Genomic DNA, 19,309 nt, shown 5'->3' with positions numbered 1-19,309 from the left:
CTCATGGGTCACCTCAAATTGTATTTGTTTAAAATGAATTTTGTTTTTATTTTTTTGCTTTTCGAAAAACTAATTTTTGTTTGACATTAGCTTTTGCCTGGCAAATGGCTAATATCTCCTTTGCGTTCAAGGCTCTCCGCTCCATGCGGTTTGTGCTTCCTGTATGACAATCATATCCGATTTCTCAGAATTTTCTGACCGGCGTCACACTGACTTCTGATAAAAAAAATTACTTATTTTATTCTTCTTTGTTTTGTTTGTGTCCGGAATGATTGATATATGGCACAAATAATCCCATTTATTAGTAATAGACTGTTATGTCTGTATAACACTTTTTAAAAACATTTAGTGGGGCCAGAGAGATAGCTCAGTGGTAGGGTGTTTTCCTTGCAGTCAATCCAGGACAGATGGTAGTTCAAATCCTGGCATCCCATATGATCCTTGATGCCTGCCAGGAGTGATTTCTGAGAGCCAAGCCAGGAGTAACCCCTGAGCGCTGCCAGGTGTGACAAACCCCCCAAATTTTGTATACATTTTGTAGGTTTTTTACTCTCAATTTCTTTTCTGAAATAAGCCTTATTTACTGTTTTCTACATTTACTATGTATTCATCCATCTTAAACCTATGCTTATACTCCCTCTTCCTACAAAATAGTTGAGTCAATGGTCTCCATTAACAAGCAACTCTTATCAACTGCCTAAAATTCACTATGATCCACAGTATGAATAAAAGACTGAATGAGAAAAAGTAATATTGTCAGGGGAGAATAGCATTATTCAATCAAATCATCTTTTAAGAGATCATTGGCAAATTTGATCTTACATTTGATCTAAGACTGCTAGGTCTACTACACTAATGTGACCCCCAAGCACTGTTTATCAAATGTGTGATTCTGAAAAATCAACCCAGTTACTCGAAGCAATAGTTTTAAGATCAGAGTGTATTTTTTTCAACTCCAGGGCAGAATTATAATTATGAAAAGTTTAATCAAGGTTAATTACAATTTTTAAAATGATAGAGTTGTGACTATTTAAGATTTGGTACCTGATATGAGAAAATAACATGCTGTTCATAATAACACTTAATTGGATCACAATTTGATATTTAATGGTGCAGTTCATTTTGCTGCAGCCCCTGTTCTAATGAGGTTATCTCTAAATCAGTATGCTGGCTCCCCAAATCTCCTGAGAAACAACTGGTGGTCCTCATTGTTAAGGGTTTTCACAAGATAATGAGGAAATTTTCTCTTAATATTTGATTAGAATACAATTAAAACACCTGGAACAATGCTTTCTAGAAATGTACTTTGATTTGAGCGTTCAGATTCTCATAGACCCTTCATGTGCAATGTGATTTTCTTCTTGATAACTAGACCATCTGCGCATCGCTAAGATTGGAGCAACCAAATTTGACCTGAAACCTTGCATACACTGTGTCCTACCAGCAATTCCTACTGAGGTTAATGGTGACCAACATAAAATTTTCAGGGGCCATGATTTATGAAGTGTTAGTAACAGTTTCCTGCAAACCAGTTTCAACAACAAATCTTCCATCAGAATATTTCCTCTTAAGCAATCAATCAATCCTATCCCCCACTGCGGTAAACTCAGTTTTGTAGACTAGTCTCCCTCTCTGTTGCCATTGGTCATGTGTTATTCACATACTACATTCACATAACTTTTACAATCATTTTTCAATGATTTTAAGCATCTTGCATATTTCAACTTATATAGGTACTACATTACTATGAAAGTGGATTTATTCCTGAGCTTATGGGTTCTTGAGAATTGTGTGAAAGATTTTCATACAAAACTCAGAAGGTTAAAAAGTTAAACTTAACTATACCTACCATTATGCCTAATCCAATTATTAATGTCCTAAATTGTACCTTGCCATCTGTTCACCTCCAGTGTAGAATGGCCTGGTCTTGTCCCTATACCTCTTTCTAACTAATGAATGATTTTCTAGACTGAAATCTGCCTGTAACCTAGGTCACCATGTTGGTACTTACTATTCTGTAACTTGTCACTGAACCTTTCTAGAATTGTAGTTTAGAGGCCCCCTGCCTCCTCTATTTTTATTAGTGTCCAGCCATGACTATGAACAAATAGTACTTTGTCACAATTGCTGTCCTGTCATCTATTTGAGTATAGATGAGTAGGAATAATCAAGCAAGAGAAAACATCACCTGGGCAGAAGCTTGCTTCCTTTTATTTATTGCCATCTCCCACCCTTTGCCATATGATTTCCTGTTTTCAGTGGAGAGATACCTTTCCAGTGGTTAATACAGTTGATTACTAGTTATTCTATTTCTTCATCCTTCCACCCCCACTGCATCTTTGTTACAACCATCTTCAACCTGTGGCTTGCAAGATCATCCTGTGAATTGTTCATCTTAGGCCAGAGGAAAGCATGAAGAAATTTGCATTAAAGTCCTCTTTACAGAATATAGTTATGAATTCCCAAGAATTTTGTTACTGTGTCACATTTGATGCATAAGAGACTGAACTCAGGAAATAGATTTTTATATGCAGCTTGCATAATTTCACAAGGAAAGCCAAAGCATAGAGAATCTATGTATTTTGTTCAGACTCAGTAAGTGAGAAATTTGACACTTAAATCCAAATTGTAGGACTTTTAGAATTCCTGTGAATAGCTATTTTAACCTCGTCTATATCAGACTTTATAATATAAACTATCTGTGTCTATGTTCTCTCTTAAAAATAGTTCCTCATTAACCTGTGCTGTTTCTTTCCCACCTTCAGCCTAGCTCTTAAATACAATTCATTTTTACTCTACTCTTCTCAAGGGTCAAAAACTCTGGAGTAGGGCATTCTTTAGCCTCAAAATCTTCCAAGGTTTCTACCTGTCTTCGCCTTCCCTAGAATATGATTTCTTTATTTTCATGGACACTCTTTACTCAGCAGTACTGCTCAAGGGAAACCACATCTCTGCGCACTCATCACTGTTCATGATGCTAAAGAAATGAGCTCTCAGTCTTTGGCTTGCTGTTTCAAAATCATTTGTATTTGGAAGTAAATTTGGAGACAATTTACGGAAAAATTATGCTCTCGTTTCAAGTTATCTCTCTCATTGTTTGCTTTCTTCTTTTGGGGGAGTAGGTTTTGGGTTTTGGGCCACACTCGGTGACTCTCAGGGGTTACTCCTGGCTAGGCACTCAGAAATTGCTCCTGCCTTGAGGGACCATATGGGACTCTGAGGGATCAAACCGCTGTCCATCCTAGGTCAGCTGTGTGCAAGGCAGACACCCTACTGCTGTGCCACCACTTCGGCTCCTGCTTGCTTCTAATAATCCTCTGACCAGTTAAAGCTTTTTATAGTTTTGAAGGACTTTTGCAACTGGCTCATAGGTTCTCAATTACCTCTATATATTCCCAAAACATCATCATTCCTATGGTGAAGTTTATCTCAAACAATTGCTTTTACTTGCACTGAATTCCAATTTTTTTATTTTATAATATTTATATTTTGAATTTTTTTCTAGTGGCAAGCATTTCCTATTATTTTATAATACATTTATGAACACTGAATTCCAATTACACACTTTTCAGGCATGTAACTTTGAATATTTTTCTTTTTGTCAAAAGCTGGGTCATGTTGAAATCTTGAAATTTTCTATACATGTAAGCTCAAAGGTCTTATCTCTCCAGTTTCTCAGTCTCTCTTCTTGAGATGAAATCTTCTAGCTCATTGAAAGTGGCCTCTGTTTTCTTGGCTGACTCATATTAGTTGTTTAGGACTTCTATAACAAAAGCACTGAAGTGAGGAGACACTTAAAACAATGAACAGTTGTCTCACACTTTCGAAACAAAACATCTAAAATCTATGTGTCAGCTGGGCCAAGCTGTCTTCTGAAATATGTAGAGGATTATTTACTTGTCTTCCTAGCTTCAGATTCCTGGCAACCTTAGGAATTTTTATTTTTATTTTTATTTTTTAAAACTTTGGCAGTTTTAGCTTCTTTCTCTTTGACATGCATATACAAACACACATATTATAAATATTTAAGTCATTAAAAATTATCACTGACAAAACGCTGAAAACTAAACTACTCTAACCAAGATGAGAGTTTTAGAAAAGAGGATTAGGATAAAAAAAATCACATTTTTTTTTCTTAAAAGTCCTGAAGATTATATGTATTCTGAAGATCTTATCCTCTATGAAGAGAAAGAATCTATAAGATCCTAGTCCTTGGTTGAATATAGAGAAAAATACACAAATAGCTTAAACTGCAATAGCACCCTCAAGTTTCATGTATATCTCTTGGCAAAGGGCAAAGGTATGGATAAATAATAAATCTTGAACACGAATTCTGACCAAGTTTATTCTACATAACAGACCAGAAATAAGCTCCGTTTGGCAACCCTACAATATAATATCAAGGAAAATAATCTGTATCATGTAAATTTGAGATAGTACTCTAAAAGAAATAAACTCAGAGAAATATAGCAAAGTCATTATCAAATTAACAAATAGCAAAATAAAATAAGAGAATGGGGAGTGTAGATTACTATTCAGAATGCTTATATGTTCTAATATACATATATATATTATTACCAAAATTTATTAGAAATCCCAAAACAACAATAGTAACAAAAAAAGATGTGACCTATTTATAGTATTGGGACCCGGGTTCTGAATAAGGAGGAGCTCCATTTTGTAAAGTTTACATGGCAGGCTTCTTTCCAGATTCTGAGCAGGGAGAGAGGCCATTTTGTAAGGACAACATGGTGAAGGCCATATGCTAGGTCTCCACAAGTCTAATTCTATTAATACCACCCAAACTATCTGGCCATACCAAGCAGGTTATCAGGGAAGGACATAAGAGAGCAGTAGGAATGTACACCTAGCCAATAGACAATCCTTTTAAAAATTATCATAAACTAGGACCTCCCTATATTTCTCCCTATATAATCCTTTTGATGACCCTGGGCAGGGTTTGGGGACATTTTGTCAGAGGAATTAAAGTATTAAGCTTTATTCCAGTTGTGTGGTCTTGTCCTTCAACACTGTACTCTAATAATACGAACAAAGTGTCAGACAGTAGAAACTATCTTTGAAGGAACCACAATTATCTAGATCCAGTTCATATCTATTAGGATGATTTATAATCATAAAAACAGAAAAAATGTTGGAAAAGATAATGGAAAATTCGAACTCCTGCATTGATAGGATAAAACTCACTGAATGAATCACTTAAGATATATAGAGTTTTCATCACTTAAAAATACATAGATTACCATAAAATCCAACAATTTTACTCCTAGCCATTGCTGGAGTCTAGCCCCAGGTGAACAGGCCTGAAGCAGGGGCACTGAGATGATTAAGAAAACAAGGCAGATATAAGAGAGAAAAGCACTCCCAGCTTCATGGAATGAGAGCCCCTGACTGTCCTTCACATATAGTATTTATTGTTCAGAGATAATCAACATTTAAGGATGGGCATATACCTGTCTGATACTAATAAAGACTAAATTTCAAAAAGGTGTGTGTCAAGGAAAAATGAACGTAATAAAAAAACTCTGTGGATTATCTTCCTCCGTGAAATGTGCAGAACAAAAGGGTGAATAAAGGACTCTCACCTGTAGGCCATTCCAGCCAGTGCAGATGTTCCAGTAATTTAGAAATAAGAACCCTTAGATCACCTTTTTATGTCCCTCTACTAGGACTATCAACTCTCTAGTTAAACTTGTTTATTTCTTGGATGTCTTCATATCTGACAAGACATAAAACCAAAAGAAGTGGAAACAAATCATCAAGAAAACACTTGAACACAAGTATAAGTATAGGAAAAATGTTTTGTACCTAGAAATACCTTAAGTTTATATATATTTACAAAATATTAAGTGGCACTGAATTGTATACACTCAAATGGTTAATTTTTTTATGTGATATACATTTTTATATCACAAAAAATCACTCAAAAAATTTTAAATGAATCATCAATACACACATCGACATGAACCCATTATGTGGCCTTTTAATTTTTTATATCTTTACTATATTTGTGTCTACTACAGGGCTCTTTAGGTTGTTTTATTGACCTATTTATTCCTTCATCAAAACTACAGTGTTAATAACTTTATCTTTATTATAAGTATAGAAGTTGTATATTATCAGACCTTCAACTTTGTCTTCATCCTTTAATATTATTGACTTAGAAGTCTTTTTGTCTCATGTAATTTTGGAAAAAAAATTATTAAAATTTGCAAAATAACTTGTGGCCATTTTTATTTGGAATTGAGTTGATAAAAAATACCATATATTGAAAATAATGAGTCTTCTATATACACAAATATTTTTCCTTTGATTATTTCTTTGTTTTATTTCATCTGAATATTATAGATTGGTCCATAGTTATCATACTTAATTTTTAAAGTACTAATCTAAATACCATCTTTGTTGATTTTAAACTCACTTCTTTATTGCTAGTGGGTAAGAAAAAAGTTGTCATTTGTCTATAAATCATATATCACAAACTTGAAAGCATGGGAATAATAGTTTTTCACCTACCATAACAAAAAATCCAATGAGTTCATAGCCATGTACACAAGTGTAAAGTTTAGAAGGTTACATTTATATATTTATGTTTCCAGTTTGTTACCTTTATTCCCATATTTTTAAGGAAGTAGGCTGTCAAATAACTCCAGTTACATATAATTATGAAATAATATATTTCTTCACCAGTAGTTGTAGTCTCCATTTTGAAAGGCCAATGTAACTGACTAAAATGGAATTATGTATTCTAATTAGGTCCTTGAGTAATGGGCTAATTCATCTACCTCATTTGAAATATGAGCACATAATACCATCAGAAAAAAAAATCACCAACATTATTCATTTAATGTGAGCCAGTGCTATATTAGTAATCTAGGAATTCAAGTATGCAAGCCTGTATTCTTGAATGATATTTAGCTCTCAAAGGTGGGAGTTGAGGCCAGAGCGGTGGCACAAGTGGTAGGGCATCTGTTTGCCTTGCATGCACTAACCTAGGATGTACCATGGTTTGATACCCCAGCAACCCATATGGTCCCCCAAGCCAGGAGTGATTTCTGAACTCATAGCCAGGAGTAAACCCTCAGAATTACCAGGTGTGGCCCAAAAACCAAAAATAAGGTGTTAGTTTTAATTAATATAATATAATATAATATAATATAATATAATATAATATAATTAATATAATATAATTAATATAATATAATATAATATAATTAATATAAATTCTGGTATAAAATGTAATTTTGATAAATGCATGGTATATTGATTAAAATTATAAATTTTGAATCCAGACTGCTTAGTTTAGAACCTAACTCCATCACAAACTATGTTATCTTTAGCATATTCATTTATTTATTTTATTTATTTATTTATTTATTTTATTTAGTTCATTTATCTAAGTTTAGGCTTTCTATTGGAAAATCAAAAACATTAACCATAATAATTTTATACTCAGTTTTATATTTAATAATGAGGCATTGAGGTAAATAGATAAGTATCCCATTAAATTATCTATCGATAATATTATCAATTAATTAGAACCTAGTGAATTATTTTAGGATAAAAATTTAATACATAGCAAAAATTCTGATGGGCACCCAGCTAGCAATCTGGGTTTATCATCACTCCATCCATCAAAAATGAAAGTTTTGATATTTATCTAATTGATAAATTTGTTATTGCTTTGGTTTTGGTGGTGGTACATTAGGAGAGGGGTTCAAATTCAGTGGTGGAAAGGAGCCATGTGGTATTCAGAATTAAACTCAGAGTCACACCCAGACAAACCAAGTGTTCTTTAAGTAGGTATTTAAGTCAAATACCAACCTTTGTTCAATTTTATATATATAAAATATATATTTTAGTTGATATATATCAGACATTATTGTCTTCTACAAGATATAAAGTTATGATTCACTCAGATTTAAAAATCTTAATCTCCATAGAGACAAAAATGCAGCTTACCTAGGTTTTAAGATTTCAGCAAATAAGGAAATAATAAGCTTAAAAATATCACCTGTAACAATTTTTCTCTAACTTGTGAATTCTTTAAGTGAAAATTGTGGCAATAGTGTTGGCTTTTCAAAAAGTACAGCATAATAGAATTGGGAAATACTTTTACTCTCTCATTAGGCATCTTATATTAGTACTTCAGAGAACAATGTTCAAACTAAGAAACTGAATAATGCTTCATTTTCTAGAGTTAGCCAAAGCTATTTAATTTACAGAATTAGCCACTTTGTTCTGGGTGAGCTCTAGCTTCTATTAAAAAGACAAAGACATTTGTTTGGGTGGGGGCAGAGAGAGGTGTCTAGTGTAAAATTTCAGGAGTATTCCTTATGGTATCTTGTAGCTTAATTTCGTCCTTAAAATATTAGAATTGAGAGGTTGTTTTTTTTTTAAGGTTTAGAGTTTTTTTAAGGTTTAGAGTCAAAGGAGCACAGTAAAAACGGTGTTAGAGTGGCAATTATCATTTGCATAGGTCCACCAAAGTATGGGGGACATGGAAAGGAAAAGCCTTGTCCTAAATACAACTTTTATAACTAAATATAACTTTTGAGGTTAACTTAAACTAATATGCATGTGCATGGAAATGTAAAAAACTACTATGCCTTCAAGTTTAAGGAGTTACATAAATTTTATGGCTTTAGATTGCTTTGTGTACCGCTAAGAAATGTTATATTGTACTGCAATCTGGGGTCTTGAGGGACAAAGTAATTGTATATGGGTTCTGTTTTATTTTTCTTAATGTTCTTTGACTGTAAGTTCAAAATTAAGGTGTAAAAATATAAATTAAATAATTGAACAGAAAAATATTAGAATTGCGAAACCTATTTTACACAAATTACTAAGAATCCATAACAAATCCAATTACATTTGAATAATACCATTTTATCAGAATCAAACTCCAGTTTTTCCCTTTATATGAACATAATCTTGGGAAATTCTTTAACTTTTTGTGCCCCAAGTTATTACTTTGTAAAATTGAAAATGTGATGGGGTAATGATGATACTGATTTCACTGAGTTTAAATAATTAAATGAGCACACACACACACCTTCCCCCTATATATATATATGCATATATACACAGAGAAGTATTTGATTATATAATAGTTCATTTATTATTTCATATTATTTTCTAGGAAAAGTTAATTACTAATACACTAGTTGCTTAATTTGTCATCTAATTTAATATAAGACAGCTCTTTTGTATGAAAAATTTAGTCATCCCCAAGAAAGTCCAAGAGATTTGTTTTTCACTTTTCTTCTCAGTAACAAATATTATTAGAAACTTATCACAAGACAAGTTAGAAGCTCTAGGGTATTAAATCAGGAAGGACCACAGATGGTTTTCACATTTATCATATGGTTCTCTGAAGGAAAAAACTTAATCTTAGACATAAAATAATTTTCCAAGGTCATAAGACTTCTGCTGAAAGAAATACTCATAGATCTCAGTGCTATGTGAGTCCCATCCTGATAATTTTGTTCTGCAACAGCTAATTCATTTAATTACTTCCCATCTCAGAAATTTTCATAATTTTAAAATTAATAAATTAACGGAAGTTTAAAAAAGAGGGGGGTGCGAGCGGTAAAGCGTTCGCCTTGCATGTGTTAACCTAGGACAGACTGCGGTTCGATCCCCTGGCGTCCCATATGGTCCCCCAACCCAGGAGCGATTTCTGAGCCCATAGCCAGGAGTAACCCCTGAGCATCACCGGGTGTGGCCCAAAAAGAAAAAAAAAGTTTCTAGATGAAACCAAATCATAGTATCCAACCACAATATTTTTATTGCTAAGAAAACATAAAACAAAAGAAAAATCAAAATACTAGGATGTAAAACAGAAGATAAAAAGCTGAGTAAACAGCAGTCTTTTGAAATTAGGTAGTCTTCTACAATGGGAGCAAAAAATACAAATAAATACTAAATAAAAAGTTTGCTAAATTAATCATGAAAGTAGAAATTTGTTACTGAAAAGATTTTCTTAGGGTTCCAGGGATGACTGAATAATAAAAGGTCAGCATGTGGTCATGAGTTTTACTTCCAGTGCTACCTATATATGCTGAGCAGGTCCTTGAAGCTCTGTAGTATGGAATTGTTGGCTTCACTACAATGTGTGATCTCTTCTGTGTAAGTATCACAATGAAAGTGATGTTAAATAAGTTAAATAACACAAATAAAGACAAGGCAAGCACTGTTGTAGGAATGATTTCTGCTTGCAGAGCTCTGGAGAGTACTGCCACCAGAAAATACTTGAACAAATTGAAGGAACCGCAAGCCCAGTGGGCTCTTGTATAAACACTGCAACTAAAGTGCTAAATTTCAGGTGAGCATTACATCTGAGTGTGTAAACACCAAAACTAAATTTGGTGAACTAGGTAAGTATATTAGCAGCACCACTACCGTATCCCACCTTTGGTCATTGTGATTAAAAGGAAATGGAAAGGAAAGGAAATTTTAAAAAGGAAAGAAAAAAGTATAACATAATTAATGACAATTAATAACATGATGTAAAAAAAACCATAGACTGTATTTCTGGTGAAAACCTTGTGCCCAGAATAGAGAACTCAGAAAATTAAATAGAAATGACACAGAACAGAGCATAAATAAGAAAATACCAGCAGTATTTTACAAAATACATGTAGAATATATAGGTTACCAAAAAAGCATATGAAGAAATACTTAATACCATCAATTCAGAGACACCAAAATTTAAAAAATGAAGTGGACAATACTAACAAAATAAAGTAAACTTTCCAAATATTATCTGGTTTTGGCAAACATGGAAGCAATTCAAAATCTAATACATACAGGTGAAAATACAAATGATGTAGATACTTTCAAAAGTAGTTTGGCAATTTCCTTTTTGGTGCGAGGGACCCACACACAGTGACGCTCAGGAATTACTCCTGGCTATGCACTCAGAAATCAATCCTGGCTTGGGGGACCATATGAGATGCTGGGGGATGGAATCGCAATCTGTCCTAGGTTAGCACATGCAAAGCAAATGCCCTACCACTTGTGCTACCACTCTGGCCCCATTTGGCAATTTCAAGCATAGTTTCTATCTTTTTTTTATTTTTTTAATCTTTATTTAAACACCGTGATTACAAACATGATTATAGTTGTATGATTACAGTCATGTAAAGAACACCCCCCTTCACCAGTGCAACATTCCCACCACCAATTTCCCAGATCTCCCTCCTCCCCACACCCCTACACCTGTACTCGAGACAGGCTTTCTACTTGCCTCATTCATTCACATTGTTATGATAGTTTTCAGTGTAGTCATCTCTCCAACTGCACTCATCACTCTATGTGATGAGCTTCATGTCCTGACTGCACCTACCAGCCCTCATTCTCTTGTCTCTGAGATACTGTTAAAAATGTCTTTCATTTTACTTAGAGCCCATAGATGAGTGAAACCATTCTGCATCTTTCTCTCTCCCTCTGACTTACTTCACTCAGCATAATAGATTCCATGTACATCCATGTATAGGAAAATTTCATGACTTCATCTCTCCTGATGGCTGCATAGTATTCCATTGTGTATATGTACCACAGTTTCTTTAGCCACTCATCTGTTGAAGGGCATCTTGGTTGTTTCCAGAGTCTGGCTATTGTAAATAGTGCTGCAGTGAATATAGGCGTAAGGAAGGGATTTTTGTATTATATTTTTGTGTTCCTTGGGTATATTCCTAGGAGTGGTATAGCTGGATCATATGGAAGCTCAATTTCCAGTTTGTGAAGGAATCTCCATATCACTTTCCATAAAGGTTGTACTAGACGGCATTCCCACCAGCAGTGTAAAAGAGTTCCTTTCTCTCCACATCCCCGACAGAACTGCTTGTTTTCCTTTTTCAGTTAAGATAGTTTCTATCTTAACTGAACTATTTCATACCTGATATATGCCCAGGATAAATAAGAATTTGAATACACTTAAATGTGTGTACATGTGAACATGTGTTTAATGTTCATTATGAATTTATACATTAATGCTCAAAAAGGATAAATAGTCCACATATTGGCAAATTTGTAAAAAAATAAATATTAATATGCTTATATAGTAGAGAATTACTCAGACATGAAATACTACATACAAAATAGATCTATTTGCACAATTTCATATTCAGCTTTGCATAGCTATTTTGGTAGGGTGTATGTGCTTCTAACATCTTGCTTTTGTGAATTATTAATTTCCAAAAAAATTGAGAATGTTTAACTTTGACTTAATCCACTTTGATTTTATCAGTTTAAAAAAAACATCTAACCCCATCAAAAAAATGGGAAGAAGAAATAAACAGACACTTTGTCATAAAAGAAATGCAAATGGCGCAAAGGCACATGAAAAAATGCTCCACATCACTACTCATCAGGAAGATTTCAATCAAAACAACTATCAGGTACCATCTCTCACCACAGAGATTGGCACACATCACTAAGAATGAGAACAAGTAGAGCTGGTAGGGATGTGGAGAGAAAGGAACTCTTTTTTTTTTTTTTTTTTTGACCGTATTGGCTTACATCTCTTTCACAGTAGTGTTTTAGGTACATATTAACATTGAAGCAGGGGAATACCCATCACCAAATTTGTCCTTACTCCACCCCCGTTCCCATCCTGCAACCCATATCCGCCACCATCACCCCCTGGCTGCTGAAGTAAGTAGACCCCTCTGTGTCTAGCTTACTACTAGTGATCATATATCTCTTTGGTCCTGGTACCCTCCCTTGTTTCCCCCTCTATTTGAGAGGCAGAGCTAGATAGTTCAAGCTATGTGGTTTTGTTTGAAGGAAAGAAAAACAATAGAATTGGGTAAAAAAAAAATGGATGGAGTCCTTCTAGACTATAGGCTTTCAACCTCAATTTGAGAAACTCTTTTTTTTTTTTTTGATTTTTGAGTCACACCCGGCAGCACTCAGGGGTTTCTCCTAGCTCTAAGCTCAGAAACCGCTCCTGACAAGCTCAGAGGACCATATGGGATGCCGGGATTCGAAACACCATCCTTTCGCATGCAAGGCAAATGACTTACCTCCATGCTATCTCTCCGGCCTGAGAAAGGAACTCTTATTCACTGCAGGTGGGAATGCCATCTAGTCCAACCTTTATGTAAAGTGATATGGAGATTTCTCCAAAAACTGGAAATTGAGCTCCCATATGATCCAGCTATACCACCACTAGGGATATACCCTAGGAATATAAAAATACAATACAAAAGTCCCTTCCTCACACCTATATTCATTGCAGCACTATTTATAATAAGCAGACTGGAAACAACCAAGATGCCCTTTAACAGATGAATGGCTAAAGAAACTGTGGTACACAATGGAATAGTATGCAGCAGTCAGGAGAGATGAAGTCATGAAATTTTCCTATACATAGATGTTCATGGAATCTATTATGCTTAGTGAAATGTCAGAGGGAGTGAGATAGATGCATAATAGTCTCACTCATCTATGGGTTTTAAGAAAAATGAAAGATATTTTTGTAATAATTCTCAAACACAAAAGAGATGAGGGCTGGAAGGTCCAGCTCATGACATGAAGCTCACTACAAAGAGTGGTGAGTGCAGTTAGAGAAATAACTACACTGACAACTATCATAACAATGTGAATAAATGAGGGAAGTAGAAAGTCTGTCTCGAGTACAGGCAGGGGTGGGATGGGGAGGAGGGAGATTTAGGACATTGGTGATAAGAATGTTGCATTGGTGAAGGGGTGTGTTCTTTACAATCATATTTGTAATCAAGGTGCTTAAGTAAAGATATTAATAAAAATATTTAAAAAAGGAATTTAGAAGAAAATATATAATTTCCCCACATCCTTTGTCATGACCTTTTCCTACCTGTTATAACCATTTTACATCATTGTGTTACATTTGTTATAATTTATGAGTCAATATCCATTAATTATTATCAACTTAAAATCCATAGTTTATATTAGGGTTTAATTTTATGCTGTGGATTCTATGTGATATATAATGATACATATGATATATACATATATGACACATATGGTATATATAATGATATATTTTCATGTGCTGATGTATATCCACCATAATATTTCAAAGTAACCCAACAGTCATGAAACTAGTCTCTTCTCAGACCCACCTATCTAACCAACCAGTGGCAACAATTAGTAAACTAGTAATTTCACTTTGTTTTATGGTACTTTCTTTTCCATACAGCATTATTAGGAGCATGATAAATGATACATCTTATGTATTACATACATCCCCATCAGACTAACTTCTTTGGCTTAGTTATCTGATGCCCAGTATAACTTTATAACATGGTAAGTAACTTTTTTATTATTTAATGACATTTTATTGCAAGGATATTTCATAATTTATCCATTCACCTATAAAGACATTTATAATCAGATTTTTGGCTATTATATAAAATGTTTTATAAACATTCACTTGGAAATTTTTATGTGAATTTAAATATTAACTCATTTAAATAAATATCAGGCAATACAGCTGAATTATATGTAAGAGTTTGTTTAGTTCTTTTTATTTATTTATTTTTTGGTCACACCAGTGGTTTTCAAGACTTAGAACTGGTCTGCACTCAAGAATCACTTTTGGTTGGGTTTAGGGGACCATATGCTATTCCAGGACTCCAAACCAGGTCAGCCATGTGAAAGGTCAGCATCCTACCCACTCTTCTATGACTCTGGTTCCCATGTTTAGTTTCTTAAGAAATTAGAAAATTGTATTTCAAAGTGGCTATAATTTTGTATCCTTACCTTAAAATTAATGATAATTCAAGTTGCTGCACATACTAACCAGAATTTAGTATTGTCACAGTTTAGCCATTCTAACAGGTGCACACTTTGCACTATTTTAATATGCTATTCCCTAAATATATATGAATATTTAGCATTGTTTCATACACTTATTTTTCATCTTTAGGTCTTCTTTGGTCTTCTATACATAAATATAATATACATATAATATAAATAAATATACATAAATAAGGACTATTTTTTAATTGAGAAATTAGTTTTAATTTGGATCTTTGTCATGTTTTGTTTTGGGAACATATCTGGCAATGCTCAGGACTAATTGGATCTGCTCAAGAATCACACATGGCTGGACTCAGGAGTCATACAGAGTGCTAAGAATCATCATGTGGGCAGTCTGTATGCAAGACAAGTGTCATATCCACTGTCTAACTCTTTAGCAACAATTTTTAGTTTGGCTGAGTTTCAAAATTTTTAAAAATCCCAGCCATTATTATGGCCTTCATTTCTGATTTCTGCCCATCACTACTTACATCTTATAAGCATAATTTACATTAATATAAAAGACTAATGTTGCTCTACAGTTCATTGGCTCTTTGTACTTTATCCTCTTTGCATGTCACTCTAGAGACATATATTCTAGTTCACAAACTTTTTCTTCATTTGGTATCTTACTTATCTTTTATGTAGCATCTTCTCTAGGCCAGATATTATGTATTTCTTTCTCTACAATAAAGTTCCCAAAGTTATTTTGCTTCTTCATATAATATTTTCATCCCCCTTGATATTTACATTTTAAGTATGGAAACAGAAAAGTGTAGAGACAAATTTGCATTCTTTTATGAATCTGGAGTTCTACTTAGATCCTACAAGATAGTAATGAAAGTTGTTGTAAGACATCTTGAAAGTAAAAATTATAACATTATTTATTAAAATTAACCATACTAATATTCCCATTACACATATAAAATCCTACTAATAAAGAATGCTATTAAAATGAAATACAAATAACATTTAACTTAGTCAATATTCAAAGGATTAATTTATTCATTTTGGCTTGATTTTTGGTTTGCCATGTTGGTTAGTTTTAGTCAGATTATATTATTTTAAGTATATCTTTATTGAAGCATCATAATTACAAACATGTTTGTAGTTGGGTTTTAGTCATAAAGAACAACCCCCCTTTCACCAGTGCAACATTTATGAGCACTCTGAACCATGTTCCACTAAATACAATGAAGAAAATTATATTTTAAAAAAACTTTAGTACCATGGTTCTTTTTGTACTGTTGTCTAACAACATGGGTCGCTGATTGTGTAGCCTACACTAATGGTAGTCAACATTTTTTTAGTACCGCTTTTGTTGTGTCCCATAAATTTTGACACTTTGCCTACTATTCTATTTCTGGCCCAAAATAACATATTCTCAAGAGCTAGATGAAACTTGTTTTTTAATATATTTATTATGATTTGGTGACATTAATAAATATATTTAATTTTTTCAATTGTGTTAAACAAAGATGGGCATATAGATCGGGGGAGGGATATATTTCTAAACCAATTTGGCCAAAGAAAATCAAAGGTTAACGCCTCATTGATTCTTGAAAATTGCCCCCCAACATTTGTAATGCAGCATCTAATTCATTAAGACAAATTGTCTTCTGTAAGGATACTTCTGGACTGAAAATAAACACATTCTTGTTTTACCTCTCCTTAATTCAAACCCCAAAACCGAAGTGACAATGAGCAACAAGCAAGTGCCCTGCCTCAGAGATAATGTATTTCCAATGCTGGATCCCTTCCACCGTGTTATTAAAGTTCTCTGGAGCAATGCTACTGACAGAAAGCCAAAGGGTATATTTATTGTTTCTCAAACCCACTGCTGTTTCTGGCCATGCCTAAGTTAATCAATTCATTGTATTTTGGAAGTCATTGGCACAGAAAAGTGCTGTGCCAACTGGACATAAAAGATTATAGGACCTACAGATAATAAAATCCTGATTGCAAACTCCAGTGACTTTGAAAAGATAACTGGTAATTATATATATATATATATATATATATATATATATATATATATATATATATATATATATATATATAGGTTTTTGGGTCACACCTGGCTGTGCTCAGGGCTTAATCATGGTCTCCCCGCTCCCTCCCTTATTAAAATGTGATAGAAAGCTTCATTATCATCAGAGCCCATTGAATTATATATGTTAGGAAAAACTGACCAAAAAGCCAAAATATCAAGTAAATATCAGGTAGGTAGTAAGTTTTCATTTTCTAATTTCCAGCAAAGTCAATCTGAGAATCAGACCATAGGGACTTCATAGAAACAATGGCAGACTGAGACACTTCTCTATCTTTCTCTGTCCTGTCCTAACAATGCAAAGAACTATCATTTCCCACATGCCTATCTACAAACATAGTCCCTGCTTATCTAAAGTAGCTATTGAATCTATGTCATTGTTTTAGGTTTATCTACTAAAGTTGAATGCCCAAACATATGCTGAACTAAAACAAATTTTTCCTCAAGCTCACTTGTAAGGTCTCAAAAGAACTCTGACTTCTAAATTTTCAGAAGCAAATTACATTTGGAGTCCCAGGCAGGTACATCAATAACTATACTAACAACTAGCATGACAATGTTAAAGAATGAGAGAAGTAGAATGCCTGTCATGAATACAGGCAGGAGTGGGATAGGTGGGGGGACATTGGTGGTGGGAATGTTGCACTGGTGAAGGGGATTATTCTGTTTATGACTGAAATCCATCTACAATCATGCTTGTAATCATGGTGCTTAAAGATTTTATATATTTAAAAATATGGTTAAAAATAAAATGTTAAAAAAAGAAAAAGAAATTTTGACAATTTATGTCTTCATTGTCATTTGTTTACAGGAATGTTTTGATTTCCTTTTTGATTTCATCTCTGACCCACTGGTTGTTAAATAGTGAGCTGTTTATTTTACAGGTGGTAAAGCTTTTCTGTGTTTCTTTGTAGTTTACTTTTATTTTTGTGTCTTGTCATCAGCATAGGTAAACTGTACAATTTCTGTCCTCATGAGTTTATGGAGATGTTTTATGGGGCCAGCATGTAGTCTATCCTGGAGAATAACCCATGTGCATTGTAAAAGAATGTGTATCCAGTTTCTCTTTTCAGAGAAAATATATTTCTGTTGGGTTTCAACATGTTTAACCTATCAAGGGGTTTTAGGGCAGTGTTGAGATCTTCCACTATTATTGTGTCATTATTGATATCTTTTTTTAATTTTGTTCATCTTTGCCCATCAAATATTTTAACAATTGATTATAGAAAAATATTCAATAAAATTAAGGTGACAGATTCAATGGTCAAAGTGCCTAAATTCACTTATCATGCCACTTATCTGACCTCTTTAGTTCCTTTATCAGCAAAAAAAATAAGGCAGTAATTAAAACTAGCACATCTCAGGTATAAATGCAACCACCTGGTTTACCTCTTGGAAAGGGAGTTTAGAGTTTAGAGTGGAGATATGGAGGATATTCATGGAACTCAAGGGGAGCATAGATCGATCTGAACAGACCACAAATATGGAAACCAGAAAATTCTAAACTGAAATAATGTGACTGAAAATGTCATAGAGTTAATGAAAAACTCAATGGAAAGCCTCTATAGTAGAGTAACAGCAGCTGAAGACAGAATTAGTCAGCTGGAAGATGAGAGGCATAATAATTCCATACAACAGAAGAGATTGGAAAAGAAACTCAAAGCAAATGAACAAACAATGGGAAAAATACTCAAAGATTTTGAACAGATGAAAATAGAGGGGTTGGTGAGGTGGCGCTAGAGGTAAGGTGTCTGCCTTGCAAGCACTAGTCAAGGAAGGACAGTTTGATTCCCCAGGGTCTCATATGGTCCCCCCAAGCCAGGGGCAATTTTTGAGTGCTTAGCCAGGAGTAACCCCTGAGCATCAAATGGGTGTGCCCCCCCAAAAAAAAACCCAACAAAAATAATAGAAATGTTCAATAAATTCAACAGAAACAACATAAGAATCATTGGAGTCCCAGAAACACAGGAGGAAAATCCCCAGGAAGAATCAACAATCAAGAACATCATTACAGAGAAACTCCCAGAGATAATGACTGTAGGCAACCAAATCCTGCATGCCAGAAGAGTACCAGCTAAAAGAGACCCAAAGAAAAGCACCCCAAGACACATCCTAGTCACAATGACAAATCCCACAGATAGGGATAGGATACTGCAAGCAGCAAGATCCAAAAGGGAAATTTTTTTTATCCACAAATGATTTTATTTCAGAAATAAATTACACATTAAAGGAAGACATAGTAAGTGCTTACATTCACATATGGGAGTGAATCTAGTAAAATCAACAGTTATTAATATAGAAAAGCCACATGATTAAAAAAAGACAGTAAGAGATAATGACAGGCAGGATTGCCGTAGATTCACCCACAAAACAGTATCTTCTGTTTAAAAACAAAAAGATATCAGTGAAGACAATTCTTACAGAAGAGAGTTTTTAGTTTCTTTTTTTTGT

The 19,309-nt window shown here is 33.9% G+C and overlaps 1 non-coding gene across 1 annotated transcript in view; it reads right to left on the bottom strand.

The window, feature by feature from the left end:
• Window positions 1–19,290: 19,290 nt before the first annotated feature.
• LOC125997821 (small nucleolar RNA SNORA51) overlaps window positions 19,291–19,309 on the bottom strand; it is a 135-nt gene continuing 116 nt past the window's right edge. The window contains exon 1 of the small nucleolar RNA XR_007491833.1: window positions 19,291–19,309. This exon is cut by the window's right edge and continues 116 nt beyond it. This is a non-coding gene — a small nucleolar RNA (small nucleolar RNA SNORA51).

Source organism: Suncus etruscus, chromosome 19 (genome assembly GCF_024139225.1).
Source record: "Suncus etruscus isolate mSunEtr1 chromosome 19, mSunEtr1.pri.cur, whole genome shotgun sequence".
Lineage (NCBI taxonomy): Eukaryota > Metazoa > Chordata > Mammalia > Eulipotyphla > Soricidae > Suncus > Suncus etruscus.
Note: the sequence above shows the minus strand (reverse complement) of the source record. Positions and strands in the feature narration are given on the sequence as shown.